This window comes from Halichondria panicea, chromosome 5 (assembly GCF_963675165.1).
Source record: "Halichondria panicea chromosome 5, odHalPani1.1, whole genome shotgun sequence".
NCBI classification, from domain to species: Eukaryota; Metazoa; Porifera; class Demospongiae; order Suberitida; family Halichondriidae; genus Halichondria; species Halichondria panicea.
The window spans coordinates 3,617,006-3,632,550 of record NC_087381.1 but is presented as its reverse complement, the minus strand read 5'-3'; the positions used below and the strand labels follow the sequence as shown (position 1 = coordinate 3,632,550).

Below are 15,545 nucleotides of genomic sequence, written 5' to 3'. Positions count from 1 at the left end.
TGGATGAAACTAGGTATGTGAAGACTATAAGCATATCATTGTGTAGGCAATGCTCTGCTCTATCATTTGGTACATTAATCACCAACATTTTAGCCTACTCCAATAGTCTGGTTTTCCCAGAGCCTGTCATAATTTATTATACTAATTATGTGCAGTCATGCAATTAATTTGTTAATGGACACCTTTGATCATCTTCGTACTTGTTTATGGATAAGATTACTGACCATTAAAAGCAATTAACATGGAATCCGATTCATAACCATTTGGGAGATGTAGATGTTAAAATTATATTGACTGTAACTGCTCAGCCTTTACAGGTGTGTCTCCGTGGGCACTGCAGGAGATTCAGTAAAGATATTGCATGCATGCATGCACAGTGCATGGAGTACGTGTTTAAGCAACCGTGTGTTTGTTATGATACAAAAAAAACTATGAATGGAGGAAGTTCTCTGTATGGTATCAAGGAATGGCTTAGCCTCGATTCAAGGCCGCTTTAGAAGCGGCCTGGTATACCTTGTATGCGCATGCGCTTACATTACCCCAAAAAGGGGGTAATCCGTGTATTTGTGGATACTGTCAGTAAAATAAACACGTATACTATTTTGTATTCTAATTTTAGTGGTCCGTGTTACACACTTTACATATAGCAAAGATGACTAGCTCGACTGACACTGAGTTCTCTTCCGCTCTGGCTTATGCCCTTTCTTGTGTGAAGAGAAGTCATTTAGTTCTGAGGGATAAACAGCTTGACACTCTACGGATGCTGTACGAAGGGAATGATGTTTTCCTGTGGGTTCCTACTGGATATGAAAGTCTATCTGCTACCAAACTTTGCCTTTTTAATTCGACAAGAAGCTGGATAGAATTAGTTCTCCTCCTAGTGAGCGTAGTATTGTCCCCTAGTGTCTCTAATGGTAGATCAAGTGACTAGTCTACATGATCGTGGTGTTCCTGCTGGTATACTCAGTGGAAACAAAGGGGTCGATAAGAAGTCCAAGTGAGTGCTTCACCTACCCCCAGAATACTCATAAGGCAGTGCCAGTCCTCTATACAAGGCTCTAACTGCTCCAATTGTCCACTGCGAGTGTCCGCATCTCGCATATGTTTTTTGCTACATCGCTGTCTTTCACAAGTCATCTGATCGCCACCTGACATAACAGTAAGTTCAATAGAATCTTTCAAGTATGAATGTTTCTCAATCATTATGTCTATCATGTCTGCGGCCTTTGGCTCATTCTTGTGTAGAACATCAAGGACTACAACCTCAGATTTTTTGGCCATCTCTGTGCTGTGGGGGTGCTTAATGTGACTGACAACACACCGTTTGTACCGCTGGAGGGGCTTGATGTACTCGCACAGTATTCGACCGACTAGAACGACCAAATTTCTTGGATGCCCTCAATGTCGGCCTTTGTAGGAAGGAAGTGAGTTATTTTTAGGGAACCCAGGTTAGGGGGGAAAAGGTTGAGACTGGAGATGGTCCTTTGCCAACAAACTGTACATTTGCACTAGCTCACCATGATGGTCACTACGTATGTCTCTAACGCCCTTTGTTTTAGCAACGTTGTCCCCCACGAACTTGAAACATGCACCCTCATCAATCCAGGCATCGATAGGACGTTGGTACAGCTTGCTGATTTTCGTGACCAACTTCAACACGGCACAGTAACTGATAGTGACACTAAGATGATTCAACCTGGAGTATACCTGTGAGTAATTCAATGTAATCATAATTATATAAGAGGAGATGGATTGGAAACGGAGGTAGCATCGCGTTACATTAATTTTTAAATCTGTGTACGGTTGTGCAGCACTTGGGGAAACGATGTTTCTGGAATTAAGACCACTGCAATTAATGCATTCAAAGCCCCCCTAAAACAACATGCATTCTCATGCCCTCTATAATGGTGAGCATCCTTTGGAAAAAATACGTTTTTCAAAATAGCTACAAAGAGTGTCATGCTCTGAGATCTTTATGAGTATGCTTCTAGCTATATAATGGTAATACTTAATTATCAGTGTACTGCATGTGTCAATCCATACGTTCCTCAGGTGACAGTTGGGAGTATACTGCAGGCACTATCTAGTCTAGATTTTACTAATGTTACAATCATACATACATTTTGTAGCCTCGATTAAACCCTGGCCTAACGTGGCAAGGTAACTTCTGTTTCCAATCCCTCTCTGTGATATAATAATTATACCTGTATCTGAAAATACGTAGTGGACACACATCATACATGTACATGTACATGTACAAACCTTTTTGTTTACTCTACAGTTGAAGAGTACGAGAGACAGAAACGACTGAATACCACACATTCTTGTGTTACGCTCTTTCAAGAGAATTGCTGTGGCCATACACATCCCAGGGTAGTGACTCTCTCCGCGTTTATGCAAGTTCCTATGATCTGAACGTCCTACGATCGTCTGGATAAGCCTAAATAGAATCGGAGACTTTCGCTGTAGTTCAGACACAGCCTGTTTCCACGATAACGCTTCCACATTGTCAATTGGAACCCGGTGAAATAGAGAGACAAACTCCCCAGAGTTACGACATAGAGTGGAACATTCGTCGTCAAGAATTTTCACCACACCCTCTACCAATTGGTCCTTCAGTGAAGGGCAAGAAAATGCTGCCTTGGCAATAGACTGAATGTTGCCACTATTCAGTGCCTGGCGTAATTTCTGGAGACTTTCATCTACTTCCGCAGTCACTGTACTGGGTGAGCTCACTGTGATCTGTATATTGTTTAATTAATTAGTGTGATTTTGGTGTGTTTACAGTATCAGATCTGTTATCCTCACCATAACTGTTTCAGTCGAACCAGGCTTGGAAATATCTCTTGCAACACCTTCTGAACCTTTAAGTTAATGGCTATATATTAATTTACGTTCATTTCGTTTGTAGGTGGTTTAACATACCGTCAACAGAAGAAAACTGCTCGAGATTGGTCAACTCTAACAGCGGTGGCTGACGAGGACAGTCTGTGTGCGCTATGAAAAAGAGATGATTCCTGTCATCTACATATATGATTTGTTGCAATCAACCTACGTTCCTCCCTGGTTGAGAAAGCAAGCCTTCTTCCAGGTGCTCCTACTGTCAGACGTTTTGCTAGAGGTCTAGCATGGACTGTGTGAGGTGATGCTTCAAGCCCACTGGTGTCTTTAGTTCTCTTCCTACCTGATACCATAGGACTACAGATGGAAGCCTTATTTCGACCCTGCTCAAAACCACACTTAGCCATACTTCTAAAGGCTTTAAGTTTAGACTCCAGAGACTGGAATTTGTTTGTGCAAGCTCTACAAATGTATGAAGATAGCCCATCACACTCACTAACTGGCAGCTCTAGCAATTTGCCAAGTCTGTCTGGAAGGCATCTTTGAACAGACTCTTTGCTGAACAGAGCTGAGCAGCGAGTAGAAGTAACAATGTTGCAGCACAATCTGCATATTCTGGTGGCTGCCATTGTCTTGAACATTCTACCACCAACCACGCAGTCTTACATATTTTTCCTTTGTGTACTTTTTCCAATTTTATCACTTGCGTAATACTGATAAATATACGAATTATTTCGCGCATGCGCATACAAGGTATACCAGGCCGCTGTAAAGCGGACTTGAGTCGAGGCTAGGAATGGCTGCAAGTGCAAGTACAGAGTGAGGTGGTTCTATTCCAAGGGAGCATTTCTCGTTCTGGTCTGGGTTATGTTGTTGACTATATCTTGTATATCAGTATTTCAGGAATGTACTCAATCAACGATATGGTGCGGTCCATTTTGTATTTCCGAAATGGGTATATGCTATCCCACTTGTGTTTGGTTTATTGGGAGCTGTTTTCTCTGGATGGCTAGCCGACGTTAAGCTGGGGAACTACAGAGTGATGAAATACAGTTTTGTACTGCTATTCTTTTGTTTGTTTTCTAGTGCTTTCACCCTATATAGTTCCTGCCATGGCATTGCTCATTTTACGAGTATGTTGTGAGTGTCTTGTATTGCATAGGTGCATGGGAGTCTCTTTCTAGTAGCTATATATAGCGGAAGTTACTTGTGCAATATCAACTTCGTCATCCAACTTGCGATGAAGGGTGTGGCCAAGGTGGGTCAATAATTATGTCTTTAAATTGAAGAGCAACTCCATTGAACCTGAATACTCCGTTAGGTAGTGTCATCGGACGATTGCTGAAACAAATAAGCTGAGTTTTGCTGGCATTAAAAGTTATATCGAATTCAGAGGCAAATGCTTCACATTCTTTCAATAAGATACGCATGGCAGATGGTGAGGGGGCCAGAAGGGCTATATCGTCAGTGCACAGACAGAGTGCCCACCAAGTTGGCAACCAATTCCAAGTCGAGATAGTCTTTGCAGGTGTTTGTCAATATAAACCGTGAAAAGGATTGGAGAGAGAACACCACCCTGATGTACACCATTCGAAACATTAAAAGATGCTGAAATATCTGCATTCCAGCGAACAACTAGTTCTTGGTCCCTGTACCATGAGAAGAGAAATCGCAGTACTGTGGGAGGAAGGTTCCTATCAATGAGCATCTTAAACAGGGTAGTATGGTTAACTCTATCAAAAGCTTTGCTGGCATCTAAAAAACATCCAAAAACATTAGTATTAATTGCCTTGCAGATACTTAGAGACAACATTCTTCAGTACTCCAGTGCATAATTCAGTGGAAAATCCCTCTTTGAAGCCAAACTGTAGGTCAGATGTTTAAAGGTTAGACATGTATCTGAGGAGAATACACTTCTCAAGTATCTTGCTAAGATTTGGGGCCAGAGCGATAGGCTGTCAGAGACAGAGGGATCTTTAAGTGGTTTAGGGATTGGAACAAGTACACAATCTCTAAGCGCAGAAGGAATGTATCCATAATGAAGGACAGCCGTGAAGAAGGTTGCAAGGGATGGCGCAATGACAGATGCAGCGAGCACAAAATGGTTTGATAACAAATTGGAGCCGTCAGATTTGTTACGGCCAAGATCTTTTAGACAGTGTTCTACAAGTTCCACTGAAATATCAACCTCTTCAATGTCAGAAACCGTTATCTGGGAGGCCACCTCATCTAAAAGAACATTCCTGTGTGTAGTATCACTGTAGTAGACTCGCAAGCCGTCACTGTTGCAGGCGAACAGTAGACTGGTCAAACTCCGTGTTGAGACTCGTGTTGCACAGTCAGCATATCAGATAAGATTCTAAGTGGCTGCGGTTTTCGTGACGTCACTATGCTGCATGTGATACGTAGAGTTTTCTAGTGAACGTCACTATCAACGATCTTGCGGTAACCGCATGCGGTTAGTTGCCACAAATATCGTGGCAAACCTTACACGAGTCTCAACACGGAGTTTGACCAGTCTACTGTTCGCCTGCAACAGTGACGGCTTGCGAGTCTATCACTGTAGTTCAAGATGCCAGAGAGCTTTGAACGAAAAAGCACTCACTGATCTCCTTGTCATTGCTGAAACCATCCACAGCTGGGGAATTGCACTGTTTAGAGCGAGACTTAATTTTCTTCACTTCTTTCCAGAATAGAGAGTTATTGGCCGACAGAAGTGCATTACTAAGCTTCTCACTGACAATGTGTTTTTGTCTCCGCTTGACACTCCTAACCGCATACTTGTAAGCTTTCTTAGTCTGCTTTCGCAGATCAAACACGACACCAGCCTCAGGACAGCCTGCCTCTACCCATATCTTGTTCCAAACCATGGCAGATTCTCTTACTTCACGCACGTGATCATTCCATCCAGGCATTGTTCTAGCTCTTTTGCTTATGACCGGGAAACAAAGTTTGGATGCAACAGAGAGACAGGAAAGTAGCTGATTACAGAACAAATCAATTTCCTCGTGGTGTAATAAACAGCACGTTGAGCCGCAATTAAGAAGGTCCTGTGACAAAAGTGGTAGAGTTTGAAATATAATTTGTCTGTAATCCTCAATATTATTTGCACTTAAAACCGACTAATTGATACCACGAACGGGCTGTTGAATAGGACAATTACTAGTGAGTCTTCTGGAAACATCGTTGACACTAGAATCCAGTTTAAGCACAAACGCGAGTGGTGCATGATCCGAAAAATTGCTTGGAGAGTGAACACTCTGGACACCACAAATTATATCAGTGTGATGTTGCAGCATGAGAATGTGATCAGGCCACGACCTGACAGAACCCCCATCACGTTCATACGTGAACTTTACACATTCTCTATAAAAAAGGTCCACAGAACAAAGATTAAAGTCAGACATGAAGGACAAAAGACTATCACGAAAAACTGATGGACGTATCATATCAACATTAAAATCACCCGCAATAACAATCTTATCAAATGAGTGAGACTCAATAATACCCTTCAATTCTCCAAGAGTTTCAAGATATGTGCTATGTGAGTGTGCAGTGCCATAATTTGTGGGCATGTATACATTAAGAAGCAAGACAGTCCAACAATGTGTAGTGATCGTAATAGCACAGAATCTTTTAGAATTAGAATTAATTCGTTTGATAAAGGGAAGGAGTGATTTTCGAATGAGGAAACCACAACCACCAAAAGGACGTCCTCTTATAATGGCCCCACTATCCATACCACTAACCGCAAATGAAGTAAAATCATCATTAATATTGAGCGATGCAAGATTCTCTGTAAATAGCCAATGCTCTTGAATCAAAAGTAAATCAACTTCACACAAAAGAAACTCAACAAACGCTGAACTGGATATCCAACCCTACAGTTATAACTCATCATGCGAATGTCAATAGTCATGAATTCGAATGATCAGATGATTCCGAAACAGATCTGGTACGATTGCCAGGTAGTAGGGGGGGTGGATTACGTGTGAGCTCCTGCTCCTCTCTACGTTGCTTAGCACGAGCAACTCTAACCTCAGGGGGAAGATCCTCCCTTAGAAACACTCTGGCACTCGTAAAATTTTTCAGCTTGTACTTAGCAGAAAGAAGAAGCCTTTTATCCCATTCACTGACCAACTTTACTAGAAGGGGTCGAGGTGGTAGTGGGTCAGAAGAACCACTGGGCTTACGACGTCCCAACCGAAAAGCATCAGACCAGTTAACATCCTTGCCGACCACAAATGAAAACACCTCATCAACAATTGATTTTGTATCCGCAAGATTGTCTTTTTCAGGAAGTCCAAATAGAATAATGTTTGAACGTCTATCTGATGGGATAGGCTGAGTCTTTTTATGAGCAGCCCCTCTGTTGGCCTCTGGGGGACGACTCCCATTGGACCCTGTACTAGAGAGAGAGGAGATGGCATCTCTGACAGAACTGGACAGCTCATCCTTAAGCCGTCCTGACTAACTCTTTCAGCGAGTCTAGACTAGTAGAAAGATTTGAGGCAATATCAGGGGTGGCCGGTGTTTTTCACACCTATCACTGTGTCAGTTAAGTTCTTAACAGCACAGGTGTTTAGCTCCAGTTGTTTAGAGATTGGGTCAAGGTCAAGGGTAGGCAAGGACAAGAGATCATTAGCCTCACAAAAAATAGCCAGAAGACACTCCTCAAGATCTAGTTAATTTCTTGCAAAAGGTCAGAGAGTGCAGTGTTAAACATGGATCAGATGAACGACGGGCATGGTATGCGAAATCAAGCCGGATAAGGTCCGCTTGGCAATAGAACCAGAGCTCCTTAAGAGCATCAACTAACTGGGTCACAGAGAACTTTTCAGAAAGAGAAGGCTGGAGAGCTGACCAGAATCTCCTTTCAAGGCCAAAACAGGATTTACAAGACTGGGACCTGAATCAATCTTGAGCGTGTGCAATGTTCCGCGGTTTATCAAGGCCGAGAGTGGGCAACACTGTTAACAAGCTCTTACCCCCGTGTTGAACCGATTTTTTCCAGTTTTTTAATTTAGCTTTCCCACCTTTCTGTTCAAATTCATTTGGTGTGCAATGACTGTTTTTGTGAGAATACATTTAACAGAGCCAATATTACCAGTGCAATCCCTTAATAGGTTAAAGTATAACTTGCCGTCAACCGAACCACATTTAACCACAATGTGATGTTTATTTAGTTTATGGAAGCTAGCCTTGATAGAATAGTGGGCAGCCTCTGGTGTGCAGCCAGATAGTTTGTTTTGTGCCTGTCAATGTTGTAAAAAACTTGCTGAATATGAGACCACTACCTCAGCTCCAAGAGGAGTAGGACTAATAATTATCGGCCATACCCCAAGTACATGTCCATGTTTGTAGTTAGCTGGGCATGGGCCGGCCAACTGTTCTGAGGGGACCAGGGGACACGTACGCTTATAGGATTTGTATTGCTGCACTTTTATCAGTTTGCTGCCCAATCAGATTGATAACGATATTATGATATTCATAACCAGATATATTTCCCACCTACTACACTTTTGCCATGTAGTCTAGTGGGGTTTAACTGTCATAAATTGGCACCTCAGGGCTACAAGGGAAAATATGGCTCATAAATTGGCTGTCGGCCTAGCTAGAAACAACTCGGGCTGGAATCGAGGCTACTCAAGCATATGCATTAAAAATAAATTAATGGTGTTTTCGATGAATGAAAATGTCTTGCATGAGAAACAAAATGTCATAAATGAAAACATAGAGCAGAGGGTGTAGTCTGTAGACTAGTTCATCAAAAATTCTGCTGTGTGCTTGCAGAAGGAGCTGCTTTAGAGACACTCTTGGAGAGGGCTAGGGCTCAGGCTGAGCCTTGCTCACTAGCACTAGTACTGCAACGCACTGCACTAGGCCTGTTCAGCTTCTGTATTTAAATAAAAAGAAGCCAGTTTAGTAATAATATAGGAGTGGCTATTTTAAGCTTACCTTTGCTTGCCTACTAGCCTGGCATAGCTGAAGAGAGCTGGTCTAGACACCGTCTAGAGCTAGCTGTGTTGTTTTTTCTGGCTGGTTGCTGCGCAGTAAGTACGTGGAGGGAGGGGTAATTGAACAGAGAGGGGCATAAGTGTGCAGGATTGGTTATTTATGCATGTTATACCATAGATAAACAAACAGAAAGGGATTGGAAACGCCTATCTGGCCCACGTAATTAGGGTCCGCAATGGGAAAAATAAAAGTGAAAGAATCAGTCTTAAACTTCTGCTGTATACTCTAGTACATGATAGCAATACAGCTGCACCTTTAAATCCCAGTTTCCGTTACTATTTTTCTTGCAGTGGTGCTCTTTAATTTACAAAATTTGCCTGAAAGTTCAAAGGTCATAGCAGGCTCTAATAAGTGTCATTTTTGAACAATCTGATCAACTATCATACTAACTTTTGCATGCACTGGATAGATTACTGAATTAACTGAGGGCATATACATCACATATAAACTTAAACCGAGCAAAGATTCTCACAGGTAGGTATTTCAAGGCTAGCAGCATATAGTAGGTCAAGCATTTTGATAATTTACTTGTAATGTTGTTGAATTTGCAAGTCTTGCATATGGTTTTCAGAAAGTACTAAGCCTAAGTAGTTCATATATCAAATATCAAATGAATTGCTCATTGCTTACCATCTGGCGGGAGGGTGTTTATATTTTAATTAGTGTATGCATCCCATAATTGAACCCCAGTGTCACATCGAACATGGTAGACCCTTTATACAGACACCAGATTGTGTTAGATGATCATACTCTTACTATCTACATTCAGGAACCGAGCAGAAGGTCTCCTTACAATGTCAAAGAGCATTCTACCTGCAAGTCAGCAAAATACACCACTGCAAGCACGATAATTATTTCAAAATAACTTAATTGGATCATCTTATATATAGCTAAAATGCTGCATTTAGGATTAATTTGTCAGATTGTAGTTCTGGCATAACATGCCCACATTATACATGTAACATAATAATAATGTTGATATAAAAATGTATAATGTGCATAATGTCACATTCATACGTATTATGATATTATGCATTTTATACTTGATGTATAATTGTTATAATTATGCATAATGTGCATAATGTCACATATTAGTAAGTGGTGTATATTATGCATAATATGCATAACGTCTTATTTTATATTTAATATAATGTCAAATAATTGTGTATAATATGCATAATATGCATAATGTCAAATTTGCGAGGTCCCAGTTGGGATGTGTTGGTGTTACGGATATAGAGTGTTTGGCTACAGGTACATTTAATTGTGTATGTATAACACGCGTATAATGTGAATAATGTCGGGATTATGGGTGGTTATAGGGGTTATAGGGGTATAAGAGGTTAGGTATAAGGATATAATAATTATGGGTAAGGGTTAGTTAAATTATATGTTAGGGTATAACGTTAGTACATGTTAGCATAAGGGGTATATAAAGGCTTACGGATAGGGTTATAGGGTAAAGTTAGGGTTAGGGTAACAGGTTAGGGGGCCAGGGTTAGGGTAAAGGGTTAGGGTAAGAGGTTAGAGTTAGGGTAAAGGGGTTAGAGTTAGGGTAAAGGGAGTTAGGGTAAAGGGGTTAGAGTTAGGGTAAAGCAGTATTGCTAAATTATAGGTAAGTGTGACATTATACACGTTGACTTTATACTGTATAATGTCTAACATGTGTATAACACTGTGTATAACATGTCTATAACGAGGTATAATTATGCAATCAAGACCTAGGTGTAATAGTTTCAAATAGCCTATCGTGGAGCGAGCATTTTGACCTTATCTGCTCCAAAGCCTACCAAGCGCTCTATGTTATCAGAAGAAATATACCTCCCTCCCACTCACCCATACAACTGAAGAAAATACTATATTGCTCACTGGTGAAATCCCAAATATCTTACTGCTGTCAATTGTGGCGGCCGCAACTTATAAAACATATTCAAAGTCTAGAAAGAATACAGCGTAAAGCAACGAAGTATATTCTGAATGACTACTCAAATAACTATAAATCTCGACTTCTTGAGCTTAGGACTCTACCGCTCATGTACTGGCTTGAAATCAAGACATAATGCTGCTAATCAGGAATCTGAAAGACACATCTGACGCAAATGACTTGAACAAGTACATTAAGTTTGTTAATAATAGGACAAGAGCAAATGGTGTCAAACTGGAGCACAAATTCGTGAGGCTAACGACTACGAGAAATTTCTTTTTCATCCGTATAGCCCGGCTCTGGAATGCGCTCCCAAGAGGTGTTTTGGAACTAGAGTCATCGTTGAACACAAACAAAACACACCTTACAAAATACCTGTGGAAACATTTTATCGAGAACTTCGACCCGAACAATCTCTGCACCTTTCATTTTCTCTGTCCGTGTTACAAATGTATAGCTAATACACGTACATACCATGTATAATATAACCATGTATATATATAATTACCAAGCTGTTCCTTAAATGGTCCAAGCTTTCAGTGATTCTATAGCTTTATTTTAAATATACCACTACTATCGCACTGTATAATATCACTGTAAAGAATTATTGCTTTTTAATAAATGCTGACATCAGCGTTTTACATTCAAATTGCACAGGAAGCGACTCATCACCGACTGTGCAGATATGTATAGGATAGACTCAGAGGAGGCGCGAAGCACTTAACCTTTGCTCATTAGGTCTCTAATTGCCGTTGTGTTAATTGCATGCCAGTCTCATGAATTAGCCGCCCTTCCTAAGGAGAGACCTAGGAAGGGCGGCTGATTCGTGAGACTAACCAACAAGCTGAAAGACATCATGCAAGACAGCCTGGAGCAAACAAAGAGCTTGCCATCAATAGAATCATGTCAGGGAACACTCCAAAACAACCAGCTATAAGAAGCCATCTATGATTAAAAGAAGAGAGAGTGGGATCTGGTTAACGGTTGAGGAGGACTTGCACCTTTTCTTACGAGCTTTTTGCTTCACATCCTAAAAAAAGACAATTAATTAATCACTTTAAAAAACATGATATAAAAGTTGCTGTAAATCACGAATAGATGCCCTGATCACTCCAAAATCAGTTGCATACTACATTCTAGCATGAGTACTACAATAATATAAAACAATACAGCTAATCTGTAAAAGTCTATTTGAGAAATAGCTTCCACAAAATTGTCACTATAGTACAACATTTTTTACTTAAAGCAGATTGTAACTCACTAATCCATGCAATATGAGGCTTATGCTACATATCATACTATAGCTCTATTATGTAAGAACAAGATTCTCTCATGTAACCAATCCATAATACCTTACACTGAGCAATAGAGCTTCTGTAAAAACAACTCACCCTAACTTTCAAGGTTTAAAAACACTTTTTGGGGTGCAATACACCATCCAAACTTTATGGGACCACTACCATTGGAAAGCTTATGTTTTTATGTACCCAAACAGCTTACTTGATTGGCTTGAACGCTGAAAGAATGATCTTGAAGTCCAAAAATATAGCTCAAAAAACAACAAATGACCTTTTGACTAACAATGAATAACATTAAAAATCGTAAGTAGGATGGTGACACACAAGCTCTGTTGAAAACATTGGTGCACGTGATGCGTTTCCAATCCCTTTCTTTACTACAGCGGTTTGCATGTCTAGAGCGGAAGTCACTTGTCACGTGATATTCCCACAAATTTTGCTGAGTCAGACAAGTTTTTTTACATTGAGTTTTTAATTAGCCTCGAGTCCAGCCCCTTGAATAGTAGGATAACAAATCTAAGGGTTTACCTGCTCCTTTCTCAGCAGCCTGGAATCGAGGCTAGTTTTTAATAGACAAAATTACTCCTCTTTACTAAATGTACTAGTTATTCAGAGAAGTCTGAAATAGGAGTGTAGCTTCCCAGTATTATAAGGAACTGGTTGAAGTGGCTTGCCCCGGCCTGCCTACTCATTTTGTGTTGCTGCAAGCTGATGAGTCATACAGACAGTAGAATCTCTCTTAGCTCTAGACATCCAGTCTTGTGTTACTAATAGTAGCTCACAAAACTATTTGAACTGCTTACAATCTCAAGGATAGCTTCAGCGGTGATGCAAAAGGCTTGCAAAGGCTATTTCCAGCTTCCAAAGGTTGATTTTCTCCTAAATCATAATAATATTGGAAAAAAATCGGTTTGGAATGAGGTAGAAATTCAATCTTGTTACGTAATGGTTCACGTGACAAGTACTTCCGCTCTAGACATTGCAAATGCAAGAACTCTGAAAACTCCAATGTCTAGAGCGGAAGTCACTGGTCACGTGATATTCCCAAACATTTAAGGTTGGACAACATCACGGGAGCACAAATATTGCTGAGTCAGGCAAGTTTTTTTACATGAGTTTTCAATATAAATTTTACAGACAAAGTTATTCGTTACTAGTTATTCAGAGAAGTCTGAAATAAGCGTGTAGCTTCTCAGTATTATATAAGGAACTGGTTGAAGTGACTGCCCCGGCCTGCCTACTCATTTTGTGTTGCTGCAAGCTGATGAGTCATATAGACAGTAGAATCTCTCTTAGCTCCAGACATCCAGTCCTGTGTTACTAATAGTAGCTCACAAAACTATTGGAAGTGCTTACAATCTCAAGGATAGCTAGCTTCAGCGGTGATGCCAAAGGCTTGCAAAGGCTATTTCCAAGGTTGATTTTCTCCCAAATCATGTATTGGAAAAAAATCGGTTTAGAATGAGGCTAGAAACTTCAATCTTGTTACGTAACGGTTCACATGACAGGTACTTCCGCTCTAGACATTGCAAATGCAAGAACTCTGAAAACCGCTGTATGGGTGTAGTCTATCCTATACTTATTATGGGACTTCCCCTGGGATTTTACCTAGCCACGTGTGACCGGAAGTGGGCGTAACCCCAAAAATTTCGCGCTGCGCGCTTGTAGTTTGGAACCCCCCTTTCATATTTCCTTGATCCCCCACTGGAACTGCTTTGGGATGTAGCCTTGGTTTGCTATTGCATTAAAGAGATGCGTTATGTGAATCACCAGCGATTTTCCTGCATGTCTTATATGCTCTGGCTCTATATGGTCTGGACCGGCTGCCTTACCCAGTGGCAGCGATGTGATGGCCTCCTGGACCTCTATGCTGCTAAAACTTAGGGTAGATGCATGTTCGTGTGAGTTTGCCAGTATTCTTTCCATAAGAGCTTTTACATAGGTAAGATTAGATGTATTGTAGGACGGGTCATCAGAGGGTGAAAACAGCTTGGTATATAGTGCGTCTTCCATCCCTCCAAAATGTTTTCTGGGGTGAATTCAACACTGTTTACCACTAGTGAGGTGGTAGGGTTACCAAAGTATCTTTTGATATCACTAAACAGTTTTTTTGGACCTTTGTCTGCCTCGTCCAAGCTGTCTAGAAATTCATTGAGGAGGTCTTTCCTGTGATGGCGGAGTTCCGATCTGAATATGCCCTTATGGGATTTGTAGTTAGACCACAGGGGGTTAGACGGGTCCCTAGGTTTGCCACCTTTTTTCCACATGATGAATGCTGACTTAGAAAGATGATCGCTCCATTTAGGAACTTGGTGAGGGAGGAATATCTTCTCAGCTAGCGGATAGGTTTAGGCTGACTTTAGATCTTCCTCCGATAGTTTTTCCCTTGCTAGGGGGGAAGGATCTGGTTGTCTCAGGAGGTGCAGCATAATTAGATCTCACTACGCAAAGCAATGGGAGGTGATCTGGCATATTGGTAGGATTATCGTCCAAGACCATTGTAGAGGTGATTATGATCTATAGATGACATGGTGTTATGGGCCTCACTTATGTAGGTGTGGGAATTTGAGGTCTAGCCGAAACAAAGCCCCATCTGCGGAGGTACCTGATGAGTATACGCCCCTGCTCGTTGCAGGATGTTGTGCAAAAGGGGCCTCCCGTGATTCCCGGGTCTGCATTAAAATCCCCAAGAAAAACGATTTCGTTACTTATGCCGTACGTGTTCAGTAGTGCATCTAGGGTATCCATTGTTTCTCCAGACCTGCACGGGAGGTAGACGGGAGAAGAAACAGAACGGTTTTGGTTCTGCATGCACTTGTATACCACACACTCTGTGGGACTCTCTGGAATTTTTTCCACCATGTGGTTAATTTTTGAGTGCCATGCTATCGCCACTCCACCGTTGCCCTTCAGGTATCTTGGCAGATGGGGTCCTCCCCATCCGGAGAGGAGTTGGCAAGAGCTCACGTGACAGCACTAGAACACACCTAGCCAAGTCACGTGTTTTAATGCTGTGCACTCGGATGGCCTCTCGGTTACGTAATGCACTCGGCTGCACCTCGAGCACCACGTTAACCTCGAGGCCATCCTCGGCACGCAGATTAATCTTGGCTAGGTGTGTTCTAAATAGTACTAAACATTGATAATTGAAAAACAAAATCATGCAAATTTATACTATAGTGTTGAGGGAAAGCAAAAACATGGTGAGAGGCATTAAACACTCGTTTTGTTAGTGTTATGTGCATGCCCATTAGACAGTAAAATTAATTGCAAAGCAACTGACAAGCTAGTGAGTGGGAGTGACAAGTGAGCATTAATAACAAGTTTTCAGCAACACAGTAATTAATGTGCAGTTAGTTTTGTTTTCCCCTTTTCAAAGGGCGTTGATTCGGCCGGTTTCCAAGACACCTTTGAGGTACGGCCTTCATCTCGCTCACATCACTGTCTTCGTTATTGGGACACTG

At 41.3% G+C, this 15,545-nt stretch overlaps 2 long non-coding RNA genes across 4 annotated transcripts; one reads left to right on the top strand and one right to left on the bottom strand.

Moving 5' to 3' along the window:
- The first annotated feature begins 472 nt into the window (after positions 1-472).
- LOC135336677 (uncharacterized) lies at positions 473-3,562 on the top strand. 2 transcript variants are annotated; one of them, XR_010394894.1, is made up of 5 exons: positions 473-1,159; positions 1,246-1,424; positions 1,607-1,709; positions 2,282-2,726; positions 2,788-3,562. It is a non-coding gene; the product is annotated as an uncharacterized LOC135336677 (long non-coding RNA). The 2 variants fall into 2 exon arrangements; XR_010394893.1 differs by having other exon boundaries at positions 475-1,159; positions 2,912-3,562.
- A 4,934-nt stretch (positions 3,563-8,496) lies between these two features.
- On the bottom strand, positions 8,497-12,445 carry LOC135336676 (uncharacterized). Of its 2 annotated transcripts, XR_010394892.1 has the most exons (4): positions 12,284-12,445; positions 9,113-11,813; positions 8,800-8,887; positions 8,497-8,737 (listed from the first exon to the last, which is right to left on the bottom strand). It is a non-coding gene; the product is annotated as an uncharacterized LOC135336676 (long non-coding RNA). The 2 variants fall into 2 exon arrangements; XR_010394891.1 differs by having other exon boundaries at positions 8,800-11,813.
- Positions 12,446-15,545: the final 3,100 nt, after the last annotated feature.